At 35.2% G+C, this 27,663-nt stretch overlaps 1 protein-coding gene across 1 annotated transcript in view; it reads left to right on the top strand.

The window, feature by feature from the left end:
* Window positions 1-220: 220 nt before the first annotated feature.
* Window positions 221-27,663, top strand: part of LOC149800653 (myocyte-specific enhancer factor 2C-like) — a 229,759-nt gene continuing 202,316 nt past the window's right edge. The window contains exons 1-2 of the mRNA XM_089954667.1: window positions 221-297; window positions 570-689. The gene's annotated coding sequence lies outside the window, so the exon portion shown is untranslated. The remainder of the gene's footprint in view (window positions 298-569; window positions 690-27,663) is intronic.

Below are 27,663 nucleotides of genomic sequence, written 5' to 3' on the forward strand. Positions count from 1 at the left end.
TGCAAAAGATAGTTCGAAAAGCAAATAATTGTTATGCAATACCTATGAACCAAATTCACTATTAAAATCAAAATTTATCAAAAGTAAGATGTGTAAATAATAACAAGGCTAAAGAACTGACTAATAATGATATAACGGAAACATTATTCACTGGCACGCGTATTAATATGTTAAGTGCACCAGACATGATGCTTGTAGTTTCCTTTTCCTAAAATAGATTGGCAGATAGGTTTGGTATCAGTGAGTAGCAAAAATAGAAACCTGCAAGTTATTTTTGATCAAAATAACCGTGTTCAGGTACGGGTTAATGCATTATCGTAACCTGCGTAAATTTACAAACATTCTCATATTAAGGTGAAACGAAGAGTAGTGTGAATTCGGATTTTGTGGATATTTAAGCACGTTTTAAAGGAGTCATTTTTACCCGCGTGTAAAGGCAAACTTTGCTTCACTTCCATAATGGTAATGTATGTTATACGCAATTTTGCTGCACTCGGAGTCATGAAATGTAGCATCATACGTAGTTTTATGCTCAGAATTGTACATATAATTTATATTTCGTGTTGCAGGTATTACTGGAGGAAGAGGAACGGGATGACATCTGTTTTATGGAATGTTTATACGAGTATCATCTCCGACGCGAGCAGTTGACAGCTCTTGAAGCAGACGACGCTTTCCTTATTCATAAGGTAAGTGCACCGCAACCATTCCACTTTATTCTCTATTTCCTCTTTTCATTTGATTGAAAGCAAAAATGTTTATATTCATCAAAAATCGAACTCTTTGATTTTTATTCCTTAATGAAAATGAAACGTTTTGATCCATGGATATAAGCTAGTTATTGAGCCAAGCGTCTATGGCACCTATAAATAATTAAATGTTAGGAAGCAGGCGTTGATTTAGACCTCGTTGAATGACTGGCTTTTGCGTCATTGGTACGTCAATCTCCATTTGTTGATAAGAGCAACACATTCCCAGGGCATTGGTTGTGCACAAGGCTTTTTAAAAAATACGTACATGACATAATTTGGATACAATTGGACACCCAGACCTGCGAGACATCATAATGAGAGTTAGGCATATGGCTTTATCAGACACCACGAGAGGTGTTATATAATGTTACAGTAGTCCAATAAATCAGCAACTTCATTTGATGCTAGCAGAGGACCAGTTCTCACAGTACCCCACTTGTGGACTTGGTACTAGTATCATGCGAACAGAGTTTAAATTTTACCAACTTACTTATTGGTTTACCTTTAAAATGACCTCACAGAATGATCTTTAGAGGTGTGCATTAAATAAGCAACAACTTTGCATTCGTTATGATATATTAACACTGACAGCAGTTGGCATGCTGCATAAATTGGTCCATGGCTAGTGCATGTTATGGAACTGATGTTTTTGACTAATGTTATAGTTACCAGTTCACAATTTTTCTCTTGCTTAGATTCACTATAGATTCACCAGTGTTGATGAATTTGTCATATATAGAATATTCTGCCTCAAGAGCGAATTATATGTTGAAAATTGCATGAGCATATACATGATTTTAAACTTGCCTGTGTTTTTATTTTTTTATTTATATTTGTAATGAATATATCTAGTCTGAATTTTCTTTGACACCATAGGAGGAATCCCCAGCTCAGCAGCATTTGAGAATTCCATTGGTACTCTCCTTTATTTTCAAAAGTTATATATATATATATATATATATATATATATATATATCACCAACATGTAGAATGTGTGACTGGTTTCGCTTTATTGCTTCATCAGACTAAAAAAAACTGACTACGAACAGTGCAAAACTAGTATCTAACTAGCCTAAGTGCATTCGACTCTTAATGAATCTTTTTCTAAGGCAAATACAAAACATATACAAGACAAACAAGTAAAACAGAAAAACCACTGTCTTTGCAAAACTTTACATGACTATTACTTGTTGCGGATGCTGGAAGATATTTTATATTGACCTAGAAATAGATGAGCCATAGCAACATCTGTTATGTTAATTTATGTATATGCAAATTATATTCCGGATATTTCATTGTTATAGTTGTAATTATAGGCTGTTGGGTGACTAATAAGCAAATTTAGAAGATTTTTGAAAAGAAAATGTGTCGGCTGCAAAAAGATAATTTTATTTATAGATATATACATACATATATATGGAACTATCTTCATAATTTATAATTAAGACAAAGTTAATCTGTTCATCAGTGAGTGTACATGTCTCTATTGATCATTTAACACATCTTGTCTTCCATCCTCTGAGGCAACATTTTTTTTCTTCATGTGGACTTAATTAGTAAGCTTTTTGACGAAATGATGTACTTTGGCAGAGAGCATCTTAGCACAAAGGGCTTTCATATTTGTACAAAGGATGCAGACCTACCTGCAGGTATAACCACTGTTGCTGAAAATGGAAAATTTCTCTTTCTGTATATGTAGCAACACTATAGCTTAGCTGCAAAGTTTGGTTGCATTTTATCCAGTGTGTATGATGCAGATTACAATTGTCTCGCACGACAGTGGTTTAAGCTAAGTGTTAGGTGAAGCCCATGTTAACAAATGTATTGTCCAAACACAAGGACTCACTTTCCATACCCCTCAAAATGTTAAACTTCCTTGATAAGTTAGAACACGTCTGTAAATACATTTTAAATGTCTCATTTATAAACATAAATTTTATTCAGTTTTGGTATGCTATTAAATATTTAAGAGAAAAAAAATTAAAAATTGTACAAATAAGGCAAAATTTCCCCCCAGGAAGTAGGATGTCCTAAAGAGTTGATAATGGTACTTCTAGTTTGGGAATAAATGGATTTGAAGAAAGTATATCATGGTACTTATGTGAACCTAAGGTTTAATATGAGAAGTGTTGAGAGCCATGGACTATTTCAAGAATTAAAAACTGGATTGTCACACTTTGGATTGAAAAAGGCGTTACAGATTTTTGTGTTGACATTTTGTCAGAACAGATGTAAACTATTGAAGATGGTGATTTGTAGAGTTTGAAACATTAAGTGTAAAAAAATTATTGTATTTCTTAAGTAGACCAGTCCAAGAAATTTAGTCTATTCCTTTCAAGAGACTAAACTAGAAATAATGCTGTCAACAGACTCTTAAATCCCTCCTTTCTCATTTGCAGAATATCTCCCAGGAACCCTTCTCAACTCCTCCACCCAGTGTAAAAATAAACACTTTTTACCATCTGATTTAAAGGCAGATAGTATAATTAGTCACTCACACCTATTTTAGATGATAATTAAATAATCAAAAGCTTGACATAATTTTTGCCCAGGACATTTGTTATTTACTTTGACAGGGTTTTGATTTAGGTTCGTGGTTGAAATGAAGACAGCAGCCTTGATAGGAATAATCAATTACTGGTATAAAAGATAATGTATGGAGACATGTGTGGCAGAATCCCTTGAGGAATGGCTAATAGTACACATTGCACAATGATCCATTAGATTTAATGCAGTTTGATGTGCAAGGGAAAATACCAGTACTGTGCATTCATTACATGTGTATGACAGGTGAAAAGGGGTGGAGATGTTTTAGTTCTTACAGATGACAGAAGATTAAGTGATTAATTGTATTGCTTTTGAAGGCGCACATTTTTATTGTTTTCTAAAGGTGTTGTGCTTTCTCAACCAAGGCAACAAAACAACCTTGGTATGGAACAATAGCAGGCCTTTTCATAGAAAAGTTTCCCTTTTGATGGACTAAATGTCTCAACACTTTATTGATGTCCTAAGTTGGTGACTTGAATTTGTGTGTTTTGCTTTGTGTGAAATATCTTTTCCTTTTACTGCCTCTTGATTTAATAGGCAATGGTTCACAAATCCAGAAATAGAGAAGATCTAGTATACCATTATTTACATTTCAGAAGTCAGTCAGTGCATGTGTACCCATTAGTAAATACATATAGGGTATAGTAATGGTAACATGATATTTAAAGTCTTTTGGCAATTTGTCATAAATGAGGGATATTACGGTATTGTTTGTCTATCAGTCCTTCCAACCAGTAACATTTGTTTTTCCAGCCCATAACTTCGTAATTTTTAGCAAGCCTTTTCATAGAAAAGTTAGCCTTTTGATGGACTAAATGTCTCAACACTTTATTGATGTCCTAAGTTGGTGACTTGAATTTGTGTGTTTTACTTTGCGTGAAATATCTTTTCCTTTTACTGTCTTTTGATTTAATAGGCTGTGGTTCACAAATTCAGAAATAGAGAAGGTCTAGTGTACCATTATTTACATTTCAGAAGTCAGTCAGTGCATTTGTACCCATTAGTAATTACATATAGGGTATAGTAATGGTAACATGATATTTAAAGTCTTTTGTCATAAATGAGGGATATTATGGTATTGTTTGTCCATCAGTCCTTCCATCCAGTAACATTTGCTTTTCCAGCCCATACCTTTGTAAATTTTCCAGCGCTAGCATTGTAAAAGCTGGAGGGATTTTCAAGAAACTTTGCCAACATGTAGATATATTATGATCTGACATTATTTTTTGTTGGTATTGAAATATATTGGAATTGGTCTCACTTTCATGAACTTAAAATGTAAGAAATGGGCAGGAGTGCTTAGATTTATAAAGTACATAGGTGGTGGCATATTTTGATGTTTAGTATCATATTAGTGCATTTACTTTCTCAAATGTAAATTAACATTTTTCATGTGAGAAGTAATTACATACTTATAGAAATATTTGCTGGTATCTTTTCTTATGCTTTACAAAATATCAATAACACTGAAGTCTTGAAAATATCACTGATCAATAGCACATAACACTGTAGGACCAGATGAAAAACCACAGGTTTGACTCTGGGACAATCTATGAACATGGGGTGGTGTGTTCCAGTGTTAAAGGAGTACATGGGGGATGATTTTTTGTTTTTATAAATAACCAAATTTGTTTCATTCATAGTTTATAATATATTTCACAGATTGATAGTTTGAATTCTATTACAAGTTACATGGGTCATGTAGGCATTCAGCACCGACTATTTCAGTAATAGGTGTCATTTTTTGGAATTATACAGACCTTTAAGTGGCAAGTATTCACTTCATTTGGATTCTTATTCATCCACATTCCTTTGGAAGATCATTATTTATACGGCTTGAAAAGTGCATACAGCAAAATCACCGTTAAAGTAAGTAGACATTTTTGGATGCAATGAATCTAACGGTGTGATCCAGTACAATCCAGATCGAATGTCACTTGGGGTGATGTCACAGTGAATCTAAAGATGTGATCCAGTACAATCCAGATTGAATGTTGCTTGCTGTGATGTCACAATGAATCTAAAGGTGTCATCCAGTACAATCCAGATTGAATGTCACTTGCTGTGATGTCACAATGAATCTAAAGGTGTGATCTAGTACAATCCAGATTGAATGTCACTTGCTGTGATATCACAATGAAAGCTATGCATATTGATAAACAAATTCATGCTGCCCAGTATTGTGACGATTTCTTTTGATGTGCTCTTTTCTTGGCCCAAGTTTAGTACATGGCCACCATTGTACAAGTCCAAAGAGATTGACAAATTTCATCAGGAAATTTCTTCATGGCAGTTAAGGTGCAGAGCATTCAATAATCAGGAATGAATAGACTTTGGTTAAAGAAAATTCGGGTTACATTTTTAACAAAATGCACATATTTGACTTATGCTATAGTTTATGTTCAATAAAATTGACACCCAAATATGCATACCAAGGAATATAGCTTGATTAAAATTTCATGCTGTGTGTTTTAAACCAGTCAGAAGAGTGACCCTTACGTAGAATTTGTTTGTTTAAAAAATGGGAAAACTACTAAGGGGAACAATTTCACAGTGAAATGCATTTTTATCCACTAATATACAATGTTATATTGTGTGTGGGTGGAATGTGATTGTGACTCTTTGCAATACAAAGTTGTAAAGAAAAGTACACTGTATTCTAGACCAGTGTTCATTGATAGTTCCTGATTTTTCACCTTTTGGGTTTCTTTTCATTGTTAGGAAGACCGTCAAGTCATTGAAATCTTAGGAACTACAATAGTACATTCAGGTTGTCATAGCTGAGCTGACATATAAATATTACCATACATATTTTATATAGTATACATGTATAGTAATGGGTATGAATGCCAGTGTTTTCAGGCCTTCAAACGAAACTACCGGTAGGCCTGCTTGTTACTGTACAGTAGTGGGTATGAATGCCAATGTTGTCAGGTCTCTAGACCAAACTAGGGCTACTTGTTAATATACAGTAGTGGGTATGAATGCCAATATTCTTTAAACAAAACTTGTGCTACTTGTTAATATACAGTAGTGGGTATGAATGCCAGTGTTTTCAGGTCTTGAAACAAAACTAGAGCTACTTGTTAATACATGTATACAGTAGTGGGTATAAATGCCAATATTTTCTGGTCTTAAACAAAACTAGAGCTACTTGTTAATATACAGTAGTGGGTATGAATACTTGTATTTTCAGACGTTTGTAAACAAAATAAGAGCTACTTGTTAATATACAGTGGTTGGTATGACCACTTTTATTTTCTGACATCTGTAAACAAAACTAGAGCTACTTGTTAATATACTGTAGTGGGTATGAATGCCAATATTTTCGGGTCTTTAAACAAAACTAGAGCTACTTGTTAATATACAGTACAGTGTATAAATGCTTGTATTTTCACATGTCTAAAAAACAAGAGCTACTTGTTAATATACAGTAGTGGGTGTGTTGTTGTTTTGGATATAAGGCCATTTCTTGGCTCACAATAGGCTATACATGGTGGCCAGTATATTTAGTGGAAGAAGAACCCAGGAAAACCCTTGTAAGATCCAGCAAACCACAGGAAATTACTGGCAAGATTTCTCACATATCCACAATGGGCTCGAGACTCAAAGCCAAGCTGACAGAAATGAGATGGCAGTAATCAGTAAAGTTAAGCACTTTAGAACACTCATCCACAAATTAAAAATTTCATATGGAATCGCATTAACATGAAATGTGTGTAAGTTGAAATCATGTAAGTTGGTGGATTGTCACATGCTGTAAACAAAGCTGGAGCTTGGAGCTACTTGTTATTATACAGTAGGAGGTTGTTTTGTAGGGTTTAACGCCATATTTCAGCACAAGATAGGCTATACATGGCAGCCAGTATAACTGGTGGAGGAAGAACCACCTACCCACAACAAGCTACAGGCAAGCGCTTTCTCATGTACCCACGTTAGCTGAGCCTGAGATTTGAACCCACGCAGAGGTGAGTGGGCAGTGATCCGTGACGGTGAGTGCCTTAGACCAAACTACGGCTACTTGGTGAGTGCTTTAGACCACTCTGCCACTTGGGACCCTATGTATGTAGGAGGTATGAATGCTTCCCATGGTTTTTATTATATGTACCCCAGTCCATTTTCCATGAGATGTGAAAGTCATTAGCTAAGATTAATAGAGATTTAGTTTAGATGGAGTCTGAACCAGCATTCATAGGTTTGATCCCACACAATAGACAATGTTGTATTTTTGTCTCATCCTTTATTGACAAATTCAGTTTCCAGATTAACAGCAGCAGTAAATGAGTATGAGCATTGATTCTCATTAACTTTATGGCCACATGTAAAATAAAAATGTCCATGTCTTCCATACTTCTCAGTACTGTAATAGTTTTGTGTGAGTCTTTCTGCTCAACCTGACCACTTTCTGGACTTAAGGTATGACTTAACTTAGTGAGAATGTTTCTCACAACATTTTCAAGATCTTATATGCGATGCTGAATGGTAACTCAAATCAGTGTTGGTGACGCATGTGTGGAACAAAATTCCGGTTAGCCCCCAGTTTCTCTCAAAAGCATTTGTAAAACTACTCTTATACATATAGATTAAAATAGGCTAAAATGCTTGCTACTGGGCCAACTATACTAATCGGCTGTATTTTTGTTGTGGGATGGGGAGGGGTTGAAATAATTAAAGTGTGAAAGTCATTCATATCGCTATCATATAAAATACTGGTGCACTGAATTAGAAGTTTACTGACCCAGATTTGTTGGAGAACTGCTCTCATATTTGGTTGTTCAGTAGCTGTCAGCCAGAGATCAGTTTCAGGTCCACTTGGATCTCTTGTTAGAAAATGCAAAGTTTTCGTTTTGCATCATTTGGTTTCAGAACTGGGGGCATATTTACTTTTCATAACACTGTTACAGCTCAATGGTTTTAAATCAAGTAGCAGAAAAGAGTGAAAACCAATAAAAAAAAATGCTTTCTAAAATTCAACAAATAAATTATTTCCTTGAATACAAAATGAAAGTTTAAAAAGAACTGATTTACAATTAGATTGGAATAGTGTTGATGTGCTAATAGCCTTGAAGTATCACAATGATATAATCCAAAATGTATCTGAATGAATTCACAGTAATGCAAAAATAGTGATATAGTCCAAAATTATTAATGAACACTGTCATTCCAATGAATAATTGAAATAAATTCGCTCACCTTAAAACTGAACATAACTTAAAGAATTATTTAATTTTGTATGCCTAGATAGGAATGAGTATTTCTAGTACAAACAACATGGACATAAAAACCTAAGACACAATAAGAAAACCAGGATGAGGGTCAAAAGTTAATTTATAGAATATTAAGAGGCAGACTTCAAGATCTAAGGGTTGATAGTCACCCAAGCCAGCATGGGTTGGCTGCTTTTGTGTGTCCTTGGGAAAGCCTCTTAGCTTCCATTTCCTCAGCTTGATATAGCTAATAATTTATTCAAAGTGCTGGTAAAACCATCAAAACAAAAATTGAGTGATATGGATAAGTGTCAGTGGCTCACTTTTAACATGTGTATTGCAATAAACAACTTGCAATATACAGTATATATGGACAATAAACATTTATTGGTTTTCAACCATGTGTACATGTATTTGTAAATTGTTGTTGTGTTTGCCTAGTTTGACAGCCGAAAGATAAAATTTGAAGCTAGTTGAATATTTAGCTATTTTTTTTATAACCTCACTCAAAAATAGAACGTGCTTATATTTTATGTAGGTGCGCTATTGGTTGTGGAGTCATTTGAAGCTGAGACAAAGACATGTAGCTGTGCATAGTTTTCTCACTTGATGCCCCTTTTTGTGCTTGATTGACTGTTTTGTATTGCAGTGTCATTTATTTAGCATATTTTTTTAACATAATTTTTATTTCAAGTTGAGGATTTGTTGGAATTAAAAAATATCTGATTAAGTTGGCACATTTGAGAATGATTCCTAGTTATAATGGGTGCATGTGATATTGATCATTATAGATTCAGTACTGGTTTATTAGTTCTACTGGTGGTCAGGAACCAGTAAAGTTCACAGGATAACCAGTTGTTCATCATCTGTTTGTTGTCTTTTAGCTATTCGTCTGTTAGCACAAGATTTATAAACTACTTGAGGGATTGTTATGAAACTTTAGAACCACATTCATCACATGGTCTGGTTTGTGCTGAATGAAAATAGTGCTGCTCAAACATCCAATATGGCCACCACAATGCCACTTGGAGAATCCTGTAATTGATACTCTTCCTGAATGGATAGTCAATTATCAACATGGAATTTTCATTAAAGGCTTTGTATGTCTAGTTCATCCTAAATGAAAATGGTATTGATCTGATGTCCAAAAAAGCCATATTGGAAAATACTTTTATTGTCACTTCTCCAGAACACAAAATCTTCCCAACATGGGATTTTCATCAGAGGACTTCTTATGATGCCTGCTTGGTCTTAAATGAAAATGGTGCCTCTTGGTTATACATGTACATATTGGCTTCCACAGTGGCCATTCTCAAAATCTTAGTTTTTGGCTACTACCCTTGAATGAAAAGTTGTATCAGCAATTGATTTTCCCATAAAGACTTCTTATGATCCGAATAGCATCAGTCTAATGTCTATTATGGTCTTAACATCAGCCATCTTGAAACTTTTGTTATTGCTATGCCTGAATAGAAAGTCATATTTATGTTGGGTTTCTCTGAAAGACTTCTGATATCTAGTTGGTTCTTATTCAGCGATAATTACATATGCAGACTAGTTGAAGTGAGTGCTGAATATAAATAATTTTTCAGTGTATTTTGTGTTTGTCTTCTGATTTTAATCGATATGGATTTTACCCTTTGTGACAAGAATTTTGACCAGCTGCAGAACCAGGTTAGTCGTAACAAACATATCATACATATTGTAATTCTGGCATAAAATATATAGATTACACCTTTTACACCCAAATTACATTTTTTTGCCACTTATAATAGCAATAATTATGCTTATAAATCTTGGGGGGTTGGCATGTATGTGGCGGTCTTTCAATCTTGAGCTCTGTCATTCAGCCTAAACACTGCACACAGAGCTTTAGATGGATCATAGGAGCAGTTGCAGCCCATTTAAAGTAACTATGTATCCCAATCCTCAGATAGTTTGATAATTGGTTGATCTGCAATGGCTGTCTATAGTTCTTCAGACTAGACCTGTTCCACTGCTGATCCATAATGGGCAGGCTGGGCCTTCTGCCAAATCTTGAACTCGGTGGCAGACTTAGTTCAATAAGCTGACTGCACTTACATCCTCTCCAGTTTCTATTTTTGGTGGTTGGAAACTGCATAGGTGAATGCTCTGATTTCTCTCAGTTGAGTTTCCACCATCATCGGATTTGGCAGACAAATTGGGGCTGATTTCAAGCATCCCCATAACCCCCCACAACCCCACTCCTACATGTCCACAGGTACATCATGTTCAAGGTGGGGTGCCCATCTAGAGCTGGATGGACAGATTTGTCATGGTTCATGGTTGTGGGAAGAGTTTGCTCTTCACATTAAAAATTTGGAAATGAGAGCAGTGTCCTTTGCTCTCCAGGTCAAGGGGTTTGTCCACCAAATATGAAGTCGCTGTATGGTTGTCTTCCTCGACATCACATGGGCGGTGGCTCATCCCAGGAGACAAAGATGTATCTTCTTAAAGCATGGCGGTTTGGAACCTCCTTTTCTGGGCCACTTAGGAAAAGAATTACCGGTACCATATTTCTGACAAAAAGAATGTTTTGGTAGACAGTCTAAAAAGATAGTTCTCACAGAATGGTTGAAAGATGGTTCTCACAGAAATGTTGCTTTTCCATTCTGTAGCACACTTCCTTTTCTGACTTGGGGGTGGGGGACTCCCTTGGATAAATTGCTTGCCACCAAAAGAGACAAGTTCCCTTTTACATTTTCCTAGTTGGGACACTTTTAGGCTGAAGTGGTGTTATATGCTTCCTTCTTTCCAGGATGATACCCTAAGTGCTGAACAGTCACTCGACTGCTCAGTTCATTTTGGTTGCCCCTCTGTGGCAACAGTGGTTGTGGTTCAAAAGTCTTATTTATCTGCTGGTGGACCATTCAAGGACCTTACCTCAGAGGAGAGGCCTCGGGGCTTTTTCTTTCACCACAGTCTACAATCTTTCACCACAGTTGACAGATTCTCCACCTTCATTTGTGGCTCATCTTAAATGATCTCTATGCAAAGGAGAAGTTTTTCAATCAAATTTGGCATGCATCATCAGTCCAGGAGATAATCTACATCAAAGGTGTATGATGCCTTTTGGGGAATATTTGGTGATTGCTGTTGTAGAAAAGTGTCAATCCTAGCTGTGCCTCTGTGTGTGCAGTAGCTCATTTTGTTCTCTACCTTTTTGAAGAGAAACAATGCATGGTTTCTACTATTAAGGACAACTGTGTAGTCTTTTCCAGCATTCTCAAAGTTTTGAAAGGCCCTGCCATTGAAGCAGATGCCCACATGGCAGACCTGATCAGAAATTACAGGCTGCAGCACTCAGTGTCTTGCCCATGAATAACTAAATGTAATCTTGTGTCTTGTGGTCTCTTAATATACCCCACTATCAATGTTTGGGTAAAGCATCCTTCAAGATCCTTGCCCTCAAAATGGTCTTGTTGCTCACATTGTCCATACTGCAGGTATGTATCAGGTTCACTGGGAATTATGAGTTGGTTTCTCTCCATTGCCAACTGTTTTTTTTTCCAACTGAAAAACCACCTACTGTTAGTTAATCCACTCCTGTATCTATGCTAGGGATTATGAATATAAGCTATTATGTTCAGTTAGGGCTTTACATTTTTATTTAGCAGCCTCCACTGTGAGAAGGAAGGGTATGAGGCATCTAAAGGTTCAACTGATATTGCATTAACTATCAAGAGAGCTTACTGATTGGGACCTGTCTTTCATGAAAATGAAAGTCCATGATGTTCAAGGAATTGCTGCCTTATGGACCTATCTGACTCATTCACCTTTGGAGTATGTGATGATAGCCACATTTTTGCACTCTCACACTACTTTCTTCTCCATTTATCTTTGCTCATTAGCCCATCAAAGCAAAGGCATCTTTTTGCTGGGCCCACTTGTCACACGTATTGTGGCCCACGTAGATTCCATTCAGCAGTATCATACTCCTCGATGATTGTGAGTGTTCCTTTCATTTGTTTTTTATTCACCGGTTGTGGGATCATCAGCTTCTCTCCAAAATGACAAATTCATTGCTATGCAATAGCAAGAGCTATGGTATTGCTGATACAAGAATGCATTTGTGGTGGTGGTAGGGTAAATGTAATTTTAATGATGTAATACTTACCTGTTGCTATTGTCAGATTCCCTCCCTCCACCCTATACTTATGTCCCACTCAGTTGGACTGCTCCCTTAGAAAAGAATGAATGAATATATATGACCATCAATGTGAAGGGTTTGCCAGGAGTGATCTAGGGTTCTGGAATCATCTGTTTCACCCGAATGGGAGGACGAATACTTGTCAAAAAGTTGTGGAATTTTGTACATGGAAAAGTACCAACAATGCATTTGCAACAGGTAAATACTACATAATTAGGCTTAGCATACCCCAAAACTAAATTTTCCTTAGTAAAGCAACTACTTTATACCACTCTCATATGGTTTTGATGAATTCAGTGTTTTTTACATGAGAATCCACTTATCAGCATAACTATCCAATCATCTAACAAGAAATGGGGAAGGTCAGACAAAAGCCATCCATATTTTATGAGCTTCAAAATCAGTCAATGGTAAAAAACCCAGATTTGACGGAAGGCATTTTAGAATCAAGGACTTTGTAGTTTGTACAAATGATGCCAATCTGCCATCAGGTAGAACTGTGAGTATGAAGCTAACTGCTCAAGTATTACAGGCCTGCCCTGGGCCTCTTGTTAATATGAAGAAAATCACATGTAACTATTTTTCTGCATCAAAGGTAGGTTTGTGACTTGTTAAAAAACATGAATGGCTTGAGATGCAGATTTGTCATCATAGTTCCAGTACTTAACAATCTAAATGCTATAGGGACCAATGCAGAAAATCAATACAAAAAACTGGCTGTTCTAGCTTATTCTAGGTCAGTTCACAGTTAGTTGTGGTAAGTTTGTTGTGTCTGATTTCTTTAAATCTTTTGCAGCTTTGTAAGATGCTGCAAAAAAATTGCTATACTCAATTTTGTTGACATCACACATTCCTGCATGCATTCTTGTAAAGATCAGTTTCCTCCTGATATTATCATTACCAGCCATCTCATTATTTTTCAAATAAGACAGCTCAGAATTAAAATTACAAGATTCGGTCATAGCAACCAATATAACAAAAAAATTTAAGTGCTGTAAAATGGTTAAAAGTTTTAGAAGTAGAAGGTTTTTAAACCAGCAGCTAAAGAGAATGCTGCACTGCATCATTTTCCCCCAGAATAAATGTGTAATCAAACTTGTATCTGGCCATCAACTTTTTTCCAGAATAAATGTGTAATCAAGCTTATATCTGGCCATCAACTTTTTTTTATAATGGAGTATATGCAGCATTGTAAAAATAAAACAAGACTGCAGCTTCAGACAGCTGACTTTCTGAGTCATTTTAAATAGGGTAAATTAATAACCATACAGAGTTGCACCTTGGTCAGTCAATGCAGAGTGTATTGTAGAACTGAAAATTTAGGGAGGAAATTGCTCCAACCTACTTTGGAAAAAAAAAGAAATTGGCTAAATACAGGAATTTAAAACAAATAATATTTTTTTAAAGATACAGCTGGTACATATGATACATCATTCGAGTATATTCAGTTGATTTTTCAGCCCTTTTTTTGCCCTTGTAATAATTTAAAACCCCTCCATGCTTGTGGCATTATTACCATTCTCTTTTACCAAATATAAATTGTATTGCTAATAATAGTAACAAACTTGATGGTATTCCTAAAATTAGTAACAAAGTATAGCTCCTTTGGTCTTTCAGGTCTGTTTATATATCAAGGGAGGTACTTCAAATTTTAGACAACTGACTTTAAATGATGATAGTTTTCTCCCTTGGATATTGTCCCACAAATATCTGAAAGTAAAAGTAGAAAATGTTGTTTAACGGGAATCACAATAATTCCTCAAATAATGTTTCAATACTGAATATAAATTCTCTAGTGACATATAAGGTTAATAAAATTTTATTTGAAAAAATGTTATACAGATTATTTAGAAAGGGCCATGAATAGCAATATCTTTGGAGTTATATTGTTCCATCTAATTATACATAAGTTCATTTTGCTTAAGCAGCTGAAACCATAATTTTCCCAATACTTTGATTTATTAATCATGATCTATTCAAAGCCTTACAAATATGAAGTCACATTGTTGTCTGCTGGACTAACAGAAGACTTTAATTTGCACAACTTAAATTTACACAGAACTGGTACCTAGTTATAAAAGTGCTAGCCTTACTCAATCCATATTTTCTTTGATCGAATCTTTAGTAATTATTTTTCTTTGACTGAGCTTCCAAAGAGCAACATATCATACTGGTTGTTCTCTTTGATGGTAATTATTGTTCAGTTGTTGTTTTGTATTGTATATACCGTACTCAATATGATAATTAAATTAAAAGGAGATGTGACTAGGCACATAGCATTCTACAACTGAATAGACATGGCACATCAGCTTGAAAAGATTGCAGATGCCTGACCTATGTACTGGTAGATATTGTTCTTTCTTTGCTCATTGTTATACAGTTGTGACAATAACTGGGCAATATTCAGGAAACTTTATAATTTTTATTAGTGCATAAGTTATTTAGACACAGGGGATGTGACTATACTTGCCAGAAGGAGACAGAAAATGAAAAAGCACCCAAGCTTCAATAAAGTTTTGTTAACTACATAGTTGGAGGAATACAATATTAGTTCTGGTTAATAATGGAACAGACTGGAATCGTCCAAACGTTTGTTTATAAAACAGACAAATGTGAGGAATATATATATATATCTCACAACCTTTGTATAAAAAAGTCAAATTATGGAGTAAATTTTTTTCTTCAAAGTATATGTGGTACTCCTTTGGTTAAATTTTATGGAGCACCATGTTCCCATGGTCTCAAACTTAACTGCATAATAGATACAAGAATTTCTCCAGTGCAGATGAATTGGAGTTGAAACAACTATGCCTCTATCATATCTGTTTTTTTGTTTATCACACAGTTGTTAATAAAATTAAATCTGAATTTCAGTTTGGTCATCTTGAAGACAATTGTTTTTTGTCATGTTCATGTTATGTTAGTAGGAAACAAAACAAAGCAGTCACTTTTTTGATGAAGGCAGGAACAGTTTATTTTGATATTGGTTGTAAATTTTCATTTGCTATTATACCTGCTGATACCCACAGTAGGTTCTCATTATACTTGGCTTAGACAATTATGAAGCTAACACAATTCATTCTGTGACATGCTCACCCACCCTATTGACTTTGGTGTCAAAGTTGTTGTTATTGTTGTGGGGTTTAATGCCATTTTTCAGCACATGATAGGCTGGCTATACATGGCAGCCAGTATAAATGGTGGAGGAAGAACCCAGGAAAACCCCGGAAAGAACCACCAGCTCATGAGAAGTTGCTGGCAAGCTTTCTCACGTACCCACATTGGCCAAATCCGAGACTCGAACCCACGCAGACATAGGTGAGATGGCAGTGATCCGTAATGGTGAGCACTTTAGACCACTTAGCCATTCTGGGCCCCTGGTGTCAAGGTAATGTAGAAGAGATGCATCTAGGTCTTGGCTCAAGTTGTTTCTTTTGGTTATATTTTATATATCTTCAGATTGATTTTATTTATGCAGTGTAACCAATGCTCAATAACCTTCACCGGCTATCTGTTTGATCCAGAATCAAGCTCAAAATCTGCTCGCTATGCTTCATTTCATTGACTGGCTCCAGTCCAATATACCTATCCAATCTCACCAGTGTGTGCTTTCCATCTAGAAACTTGAGCTCCTCGTCTGACACTCATATTCTCATTGTTCGCACTGTTAAAATGATGTTCATTTGCTTACCAAGTTCCAGCTACACGGAATGAATTACCCATAGATCACTGATACAAGGACAGTGTCCTCATTCAGGAGTGCTCATAAAACTCACCTATTTTGGATTACAAGAACAGATTTCAAGACTAAATAATGTCTACTTCCTTAATTAATGTTTTTGTTTTGTAATTTCATGGTGTTTGTTTCTGTCATCTTGTCATTGAATATGTTTTTATGTGTTATCTAATATTGCATAGTGCTTATAGCTTATCAAGATTAGGCACTGTATGAAGTCCACATTATTAGAGAGATCAAATTTTAGAAAAAGTCAACCGGGTACCCGATGATTCTAATGATCAGTTACCTGGGTACTCGATCAAAGCTGCTTTCTTGTAAGTTCATAAATGCCCACCCCCTGAGAGGTAGGTATAAATGTAATTATAGCTAATATGAGTGGCAAAAAAAGCGCAATCTGAGCATAAAAAGAGTGATCTTCATATTACATGCCATTATTACATTTATTTTTGCTACTTACCTGGATCTGCAGTTACATACAATTATTATTGCAAATTGGCTAAATCCATGTGGACGAGAATACAGACACAAAGCAAAATGATAAATTATATATAGACAGCATTCTCTTAAATTACTCTTCATCACATGTTTAACTTTCTCTCAAAGGTTGTAAAGTCAAGTCCGCAAGTTCTTAATGCTGTATTATATCACTGTAGAATTCCTCTTTCAAAATTTTTAAAGTGCTATTGATTTGTCCTTCTCCTGATGCAACATATTCTTCAGTTTAATACAGTCCCTCTCTTCTTACATATTCCAGTCATATAATATCCACGAGTCACATAGACTGGTCTTCTACATGTGTTATGTATAAAACTGTTGTTAATCTGTGACATGTGGTTTCATATTCAAGAAACTCATGTTTTCTTCAAGACATGTCATGTACAGTTACCATGAATAAAAAATAAGGAAACTGTTTGAATACATAGCCAAATGGTCGCACATGTCGACAAGATGAAGATGATCAGCAGACTGAGGTCTACAATGGATCACTGTCATGTGATATGAGCTGTAAAATGTACTCGTTATATTGTGTCACACTTGCACCTGACGTTGCCAGATACATGTATAATTGTTGATCAGAAGTCAGGAACATTTTTTGTTTACATGAGCTAAACAGGTACCCTATAGCTAATTTTATTATCTGGGTAATTATGAATGAGCAGTTACCCATGTACCCGGTTACCTGTTGATACCTTTATACATTATTATTATTATTATTATCTAAGCACACAGCTAACCAAATTGGCTGCTCCTGTGTGCTTGAATACTCAGCCTGAATTAGTCTAAAGTGTACTTTCTTTATCAAGTAAAATAAGGAAAAATAATTTTGCCAGGCTGGGCAATACCAGCCTCTTAAAATGCAATTAATAAATTACAAAATATATAAAAAGTAAAAAGAAGTTAACAGCTCATCTTTTTGTTTTTACAATTTACAGTAAGTGGAATGAATTGCGCATAGATCTAGTCACAAAGACACTGATCTCATAACCAACCAAGTCATTTAGCTGAAGAAGAGGATGGATGCACCAAAGAACTGGTGCTTGTGGTAAGAGGGTAATAAAAGTGGGTGCAAAACTATGTGCTTCATTGGCAGTTACCATCTTAAATCAATGCATATTAAATAAGAAATACACTTGTGGTGATAACAGAGATTGCATTTACTTTAATTAGAGATAAATGCATTGGCCATTGGTAGGTATATCTGTATACATGTCTAAGGTTACAATATTAACACTGCATGGTGATTTAATAGCATCTATGAGAGTGAATCCATAATAATTATATTGAACATATACATGCAGTATTTATTAATTTTTCACCTATCATTCGGTGTATGAATTCATTGCAAAAAATAGTAACAGAATTATGTAAGGAAGATGAAGCACATATAGAGTTTAGTATTATGCATGTGTATGTCCCAAGGTTAATAAACAGTGTCTGTATACATTTCATACTGCTAGAATTTCTTTGCTGCAAATCAGAATACTGATTGATTTACAGCTGCTCTTCCATCAACATATGGTTGACTGGTGAACACCTAAATCTTGAGCAAATTGTGTTTAAGACCAGATTTAATCTTGTCCAGGGCTTCAAGCTTCTCTTGAATAGTCAAAGCTTTGCGTTTCTGTGTAACGTTATTCATCGTAAATTGCCACTAACACTTTGTCATCTATTTCTTTGAACAACTATATCAAGAATAATTGTTTATCAACAATGTGGTAATTCTTATTTGGAATGGGCAAAATTGGGGTAATTTTTATATGGAATGGACATTATTTACTGGTCAACTGATTGCATGGTGATTTTCTAACGACAGCATCACATCATGTGCGTGTGGTGGTGGTTTTTGTTTTTATTGATGTTTTATAACACATTGCCCCATAATTTGAACAATGTTGAACTGTGACATTGACTCTGATGATTAGCAATTACTTGTTTTTATTGATTTATCAATTCAGGTGAGAATAATTGTATCAACCACTGCATTGTTGGTGATTGGTTGGGTATGGAGTTTAATGAACAGAAATGTTGCCTGTTGTTTATTCAACAATTGTACACAGAATGCATTGTAGACAAACACAAAGAAAACTTAATGGATTTAATGTTTATGGATAAATTTTAATAAAAGTAACACTTAGGAGCTGACATCTTTCAAAAATAAACTAAGATCAGAGTGAAGTGGTTGACATCATAAGACACTTTTCTTAAAAAATACATCTTGCCAAATTATTAAATCATACTTGTGTTTATTTTGGCACTAAACTTCAAGAAATTGGTGAAATTATTGTTAAATTATCAGGAGCCATACCATGATTGTTTTATAATTCATATGTGATCTCTTCCCCAAAATTATAATGAACTTTTTGCATATTAGTTTTCATACTTTGAAAACAAATATCATCTATAAAAAAAAATATACGAAATTTTGAGAGCCACATGGTGATTGTGTTTTATTCAAATTCAAGCTACAAAAAGCATGCTACAGCAAGGTTTCACAGCACATAGCATGAATCATTATGGACTAGGAGAATTTTTTCAGTGACATGCATGCTTTCCCCATTGACCTTGGGGTTTAAAGTCACAGTCATAGAAAACTAGAATTAAAGGGTTGAAGTTCTTTCATTTACTTAAATTTCCCAAACCTCTTTATGGCTTTTCTTGATATTTGGGATGAGCCATTACAATACTAAGACAATTCATTGAGTGACAGTCAGACTTGCCTCTTTGACCTTGGGGCAAACATCACAGTCATTTAAAATTCTCATTAAGTTTTAGTTTAAGTTTTTCATTTGCTTTTCTTAACTAAACGACTTGATGTATTTTCTTTACACTTGGGATGAATCATTATGAAGCTTAGTAATTCATTCTGTGATATTCTCACCCTGAGGGAAAGTCCACAGTGTCATCTATTTTCAATTCACTTGTTTCCCACTTCATCAGAGGTTCCTCATAAGAAAACTGCTTAATATTGACACAGAATTTAAACCAAGATAAATATATCAGCAGCAAGAGTTTAAATCTTTCTCAGCTTTGCTGATCGTCACATCCAAGGGTCACAGTTGACGTCTGCCCAGATTAGCCTGGGTTGGCTGCCTATGCGTAAGATGCTTAACTCACCTTTCCTTGGCATGACATATCCAGTATTCTTGCAAATGCCCATGAAAACAAAAATAGCCAACCAACCAATCATCACTGTGAATTTGAATTGCACCACTTTAAATTTTGGTTTGGAGGATAATTTCTTTTGACTGATTGTCAGTAAAACATAAGTGTTGTAATCAGATAGTTTATTGATAAAGTTTTATAATGGATTTTAATATTAATAGATAAAAGATGTTAATAAGTTGTATAAAGTTTATAAATTGATGACATTTAATATAAATCTAGTTGACAGGCATTAATCACAAATTTGTGTATCAGTAAAGTTTGTGTTGGCCTCCCTGTCAATATCAAACCTTTTGTACCCATTATAAGCAAACATAAATGAACTAAAGTTCATAGCAAGAACTAAACACATAAACTAATGGTGTCAAATTTATTAATATGGTTGCACTAATTCATTCCTTAAGATAGAGATTTTATATAGCATGACTACTTTGCCAATAGCACATGGCAGAGACTGTCATTTGCTCTGTTAAACACAGCAGTGAAAGTTGCAATGTGCTGGAACACTAATGACCATGATCAGATAGTAGAAAAAAATGGACCAAACAAAAATCAGATCTACATTTTATTAATATTGCAAAATAATTTTTATTGTATGGCTGAAAAGTTTAAAGAACGCTCCACAGCTTACCCAAGTAAAGACTCTTGTGCATGATTAAAGCAACAAATAACACTGATTTACACCTAGGTCTTGATATGATGTTAACACTTATCAGCTGGAGACAACTAATCTGTTAATTTGCTTGTGTCATTTGTTATAGAACCATTCAATCATCTAAAGTTGTGGAAATGAAGCCAGTGTAGCTACCTAGTATGCATTTACTGGTAATTGGATTCACATGGAAGTGTATGCAGGCTTTGTCATGACAGTTGATTGATTCATTTAAAATTTCACATTTGAATAGATCAGGGCATGCCTCATTTATAACAATTACATTGAAACACAAATAAAATTCAAACACAAATTTTGTTTGACAATACTTTTTTAATTTTATTTATGTAGTGTTCTCAATTGTTAGCATTTACCAAAATATTATCCTGGTAGAGAAAATCCTTCAAAATATATGGATTCTTATTACAATTTAATAATTTCAAGATGATGATTAAAAAGAGCCATTTATCAAGTTTTTCTTTGCTGATTGCACTTGTGATTTTTCATTGTAAGCAATTAGTATTTGCCTCTTTTCTTTTGTAAGCATGTTCGCAAGCTATCTTGTGAAGTTAAAATGAGGAGCTGTGTGTATATATATATATATATATATATATATATATATATATATATATATATGCAATTAACTGACAGCAAACAGTGCAAATTACTAGCATCTAACTTGCTTGAGCGCTTTTCACTCTAAATGAGTCTTGTTGAAAGGCAAATGTAAAATATAGACAAGACAAACAAATAAAACAGAAAAACCGTTGTGTTTGCAAAACTTTACATGACTATTTCTACAGAAATGAAACCTTTAAATTTATTGTGTTTCAACTATTTTTGTCCAACTTGCTTCGGATGCTGGATAATATTTTATATTGACCTAGAAATTGATGGGCTATAACGACATCTCTTATTTTATATAGATTTATGTAAGTGCAAATTATATCCTGGATATTTCATTGATTAAACAAACATCACTTGAGGTAAACAAAAATAATTTGGTGGGCATATATGCTATTATGAGCTGATTTGATTTGTCCATTTTTATACACCTGCTGTAAGGCTCAAGCATATTGTGTTATAATGTTATCTGTCTGTTTCCAAATTGGCTTTGTCACAATCACTTGAGCTGCCTGCCATATATGGTTGCCATACTTTGTGAATGGCTTGCACCTGTGGTAAGAAAGAAGTCTGTCAATTTGGGATTAAAAGCCAAATGATTGAGGTTACTTTTATTGAAAGAAGAAAAATGGCTTCACACAATAACTTGAGTTGTTCACCATCTACAGTTAGCAAAGTTTGATGATAGTTTGCACTTGGTGTATGGAAGAACTTTATTAATTTCATGGTTCAAAGGTCACAGTTACTGTGAGTGAATAGAGTAAAATGGCTTCTGCACAAAAATTTGTTCTGCATTATCTGTGGTTACCAAACTGGGATGGAAAGAATCTTTGATTTTGGAGTCAAAAGGTCAAGGGTCAAGGTCACTGAAAGAAGAAAAATGGTTTTCACACATCAGTGGTTAACATACTTTGTGGATACCATGCATATGGATGGGGAAGAACCATTATAAAAAAATTGGAGCCAAAAGTCAAGAGTCATAGTCACAGTGAATGAAAGAAAGGTTTCTGGACATGAACTTCATTTCTGCAGCACATACTACAATGAACCATAGCCTGTTGATTTGGGGGTAAAAAGGTTCTTGGTCATCAGGTAACTGACTGAAGTAGAAAAGTTTATGCACAGCAACATTAGTTATAGATGACAGACTTGGAACAAATTTTGTGGATGTTTTGCACTTGTGATAAGGAGCGAAAAGGTCAAGGGCAAATACTATTGAAAGAAAGGCTAGCTTTGACACAAAAATTTCAGTTATTTTCATAGAGGACTGGTACACATCGAGTGGGCATATAATGTGCCATTCACATTACTATTGCTGCTAGTTTTAAAGTGTGTGGACTTCTTTTAACAAAACCCTGTGTGAGGGATTTGTTATGGTTGGGGTGGGGTGCTCCTAGTATTTTTTAAAATCTATTATAAGAGACCCACCCAGGTTCGATTTTGGCTGGAAGTTAAATTAGTGAAAGACAGATGGAAAGCTCCGAGCCCCCAGTCAGCAGTGCCAACGATTAAATGGTTAATTATAACAAAAAGGTTGAAATTCAATGGGTAACAATTTAATAACAGTTCAGTAATCAGTTGCTTCAAATTTCCAATTACACCTCTTCTGCTCGACCCTTTAACTGATTCGGCCCCGATCCCGTCTGTAGGCATGATCAGGCTGTACCCTATTTCCGAGCTCTGCAGCATCAAGGTCATTTAAGATACACCAACGTGGATGGTGTTAAAAAAAGCAGACAGATATAGCTCTAAAATTATACCAAATAATCTGGAAGTTCTAGTTGCACTACAAAATGCAGAGGGAAAAACCTCATTTTTTTGGACCCGGTATTTTTTCACCCAAAATTCGATCGAGGTCCGATTTTGTGTCCGGATTTTAAACCTTTTGGCCTCAGATCTAAGGCAGACCAGTCTTAAATGCACACAGGCAGGTGATTCTTTGCAAAAACTAGGATAAGGTGGGCATTTGGAATAAATTGCGGTCTCCATACAAAAATGATGGGTCCATTAAGCAAAAAAAAAAAAGAATTTGAACTTTTACCCTTCTGCTCATGCGCAAGCAAATTAACCAATGGAAATGATGTTTCTAATACAACTAGGCATTAGTTTCATGGAAAATCTGTTGAAAGCCAATGTAATGGAATGTATTCAGAAATAGCCCCCCAAATGTCTTTCCTACGCACATTTCAGGCGAAAATGACAAAAACCTCTGGGGCCGAATGAGTTTCATTTGATAAGCAGTATGAGATTCATTTTCACCTGTCTTTGTATTCTACTCATCTGTGGTATTCTTCTTTCTCTAATTTCTCCCAATTCCTTCTCCTCTTCTTCCCAACTTCTTCAAATTCCTTCTCCTCTTCCTCGACTTCTCCTCCTCCTCTACTTTCTTCCCTAGACTCCTTTTCCTCCTCCTCCTTGACTCTCACAAAATTCCTTCCCTTTTCCTCCATTTCATTTGTCACAGACTAGACTTTCGTTGACTTCGACTGTTTCGGCTAATCTCACTTCTGTCTCCAACTCTTGAAGACTTGGGACTCAATCAAACCCGAAGTTTTGTGTCCCCTAAAAAGCTTCCTGTGAAAACACAAGGATGGAACAATATTTTTCCTTAGCCCTCTTATCTCACACTACACACGGTCTATCATCAGATAACAGCTATTAAATAATTTCTTCGGTCATTCACATTGAAATACCCATATGTTCTAGTATGGTAAAACAAAGGTCATAAATACAGTGTGGTATCAGTTACTTAAGTTACATACATCAATAAACTGCGTCACATCAGTACATGTTCCTAATTATGTTATACTAAACAATATCACAATAATAGCATATAACAAAATTAATTCTGACCACAATCTTACAATTTGCTTAATTCTCTATGTAATACTCAAGCCGATTTCTCAAATATGCATGTAAATGAAACACTACAAAGGTAATTAAACATACTAACGATCCTAGTAATTAAATATACATACTTCAAATAATTACAATTACGAGGCTGTAATATTCTGCAAAAACTGAGCAAATAACTTACTGACCTTTTCAAATCTTTGCCTTTCCATAGAATCTACCTAAGTTTTGATGCCAAATTATGCGTGGCTTCTCGCTGAGTAACCCTATTGCTCAGCAATCTTCCCAGGCAATTAGTAGCTTTTCATTTACAAGTTGGAAGGTAACATTTATGTTGAATTGTAATCATGCCCTCTATCTCAGTTTTTTGAGTGGACATCGCTGTGGACCGATCCAATCAAACTTAGTGTACAGTGTCCCTCCCGCTGTCTGTCAATGTGGGGATGGAAAAGAACACGCCTCGTTCAACCCGTGGACTTTACCTTTGATATTAGAATAACTATTAACATGTAGGTGTTTGTCGTGCGATCTATCACTTTGCTGATCCAAGTTTCTGGTCTCTGGCTGGTCATGGTAACCTTGCGTAAAGAGTTCAACACTGACCCCACGGCAGTGTTTAGGCATCAAACACACAGTCGCGGTAATATTCTCAAAACAGGCAGATTATAGTTTATACATGACTTTATAGCGGGGCTTAGCAAACGTGACACCGGGCAAATGCCATTTGAGGTAGTTAGCTGAAATTTGTAATGCATATTTTTTGGCATATTTAGCAGACTTCATTGGGATTGACCAGACTCTTTTGATCTTGTGAGAGGAAGATTAAAATCCAAACCATATAAATCAGGAACTTTCCTAATCATACTTTTACCAAATTCCATTTTATTCCCTTTACTTGATTTTATCTTTTTTATGATCATTCATCAAAATTAAATGACTGATGAAATAGCATTCAGTGTGCTTGTCTTGGAGATATGAACAACACAGATGTGTTGAAAAATCAGTGAATTTGCAAAGAATGCTCTTATGATGACCTCTGCTAGTAAGTTACTTGTCATCTGTTTTTTTATACTTGTTTAAAATAGTAAGATTTCTGAATGGCAAAGAAATTATTTCAATTTGTATTAGCAAGCATGTTCTGTTGACTGTGGTCACAGGGGGATGGGACATTATGGATAGTTCATTAGAAGTGCTGGAGGATATTGTACATAATTTCACTTAACTTTGCTGCCACGCACCTGCTTCTTTTGTTGCCAAGGGCAACATGAATACATTTTTTTCTGATTTCTAAAGGAGTAGATGTAGTCTTTGTTGTGAAAGAAAAGTGTTATGGTTGCCCAAGTGATGGATTAATAAGGAAATGCCAAGAGAATTGCATTATTATGGCATTATGGCTTCCTTTTCACTGAAAATACATTGTAAAAGTGTGTTCCAAAATAGCATTTACTTCCACCTTGTAGCTGAATTTGGAATGAGACACTCGTTCTATATGGAACAAGCTACAGTGCATTTCAGAGAGGCTGGCAAGATGCACATGTTTATTCTCCAAAAAATGATCTGAGATCATCCACATTGTTTGATCATGAATGAGGACCAATCCTAAAATTTTCATTTTTCATTTTTGCTCATTTTAAAAGCTTATGTGTTGAACTGTTGTCTCTTGTCCATCAGTCTCTTAGCATATCAGTACTCCTCCAAAACTACTTGAAACTTTACACACACGTTCATCCCATGGTCTAGTTGGTTCTAAAAGAAAATGGTGCTGCTCAAACAAATATTGTCTTGAAAATCATATTATTGCTACTTATCCTGAATGGATTGCATAGCAATATGGGCTTGTCATGGAAATATTTAATATCAACTTAAGTTGGTCTGAAAAGAGAAATGTTGCCAATCTGACCATTATAGTCATAGGGACAGAGAGCTTAGAACTCTCATTGCTACTTCTGAATGGATGCACATATCAGCATGGGGTTTTCACTCATATATGTCTTATGATGTCTAGTCAGTCCTAAATGCCCTAAATGAAAATGATACTGATCTGATGTCCAGTATGGTCTTCATAGCAGTCATCTTGAAAATGTTGGTATTACTACCATTCCTGAATGAAAACATGTAATGAAAATGGTGCCAATCTGACATTCTGTATGGCCACTGCAGCAGCTCATTTGAAAAAAATTTTATCACCGAAGAATATCAGACATACTTTCAACACCTGAACATTTATAAGGAAAAAATTGGACTTGAATTCCTAGAAATTCTTTTTGGCCAGTGGAGCGTCAGACCATTTGAAGGACTCTTTCTTAAAGATTTAGATTGTAATTGCTCCCATACAAGATATAAATTTTATTCAGGTGGCATGATGGCATGATTCCTTTTTAAATATATACAAATATATTTTCATCAATTTAGAATTTTCAGTAACAATAGGAAATTATCACATATAACCATATTTGCCAGAAATGACCAGCAAATGAGCTCAGATGACCAGTTGCTCAATGATTATTATTATATTATTATTATTAGTATTATTAATTATTATATATGACTTCCTGTCATTTTCCCCAAATGCAACCAGACATTTTGACCTACTTAACAGAAACATGAATCACACCACTCAGCTATTTTGATTGCCCCTCTGTGGCCCCAGTGATCATGGTTCAGTGATCTTGATCTGCTGGTGGACCATCCCTGGACCTTGCTTCAGAGGAAGGGCATCCTACCATAGAACAAGGCTCTTTCTTTCACAACAGCCCACAAGATTTTCTACCATCATGTTTGGCTCATCCCAAACAATCTCTCTGTGAATGAAAGTTATTGATTAAAGTTGCAAGGTGGATCATCCATTCCAGGAGAAGATCAACTTCTAATTCTGTATGATGCTAACTGGAAAATCTTTTGTGATTGGTGTCGAAGAAATGATGTAAACCCTTGCTGTCCATCTATGAGGACAGTTGCTGATTTTCTTCCCCTTTTAGAAGAAAATCATTATTTGGTTTCTACAATTAAGGGCTATTAACACATTAACCCCTAGCGATGACTTTATGGGGCAGGAGGTAGTAGCCTACTGCCAAGCTCTGTAGCGTCATTGTCATGCATGATATACTTAAGTGGGTGGTATTATAGAAAGGTAGACAGATGTAGCTCTACAATGATACCAAATAATCTGGAATATCTAGTTGCACTACAAAATACAGATAGAAAAACCTCATTTTTTTGACCCGACTTTTTTTTACACAAAATTTGCCAGTGGTCGGAATCCGATTTTGTGTCTGGATTTTAGACCTTTTGGTCTCAGATCTAAGGCAAACTGGTATGAACTGCAGACAGATGAGCCTTTGCAAAAAGTAGGATAAGATGGTCATTTGGAATAAAGAGTGTGGTCTCCATACAAAAATAATGGCTCTGTTTAGCAAAAAAAAAAAAAAAGTCCAACCTTTACCCTTCAGCTCATG

The sequence above is a fragment of the Sinohyriopsis cumingii genome, chromosome 4 (assembly GCF_028554795.1).
Source record: "Sinohyriopsis cumingii isolate HCF-2022 chromosome 4, ASM2855479v2, whole genome shotgun sequence".
NCBI classification, from domain to species: domain Eukaryota; kingdom Metazoa; phylum Mollusca; class Bivalvia; order Unionida; family Unionidae; genus Sinohyriopsis; species Sinohyriopsis cumingii.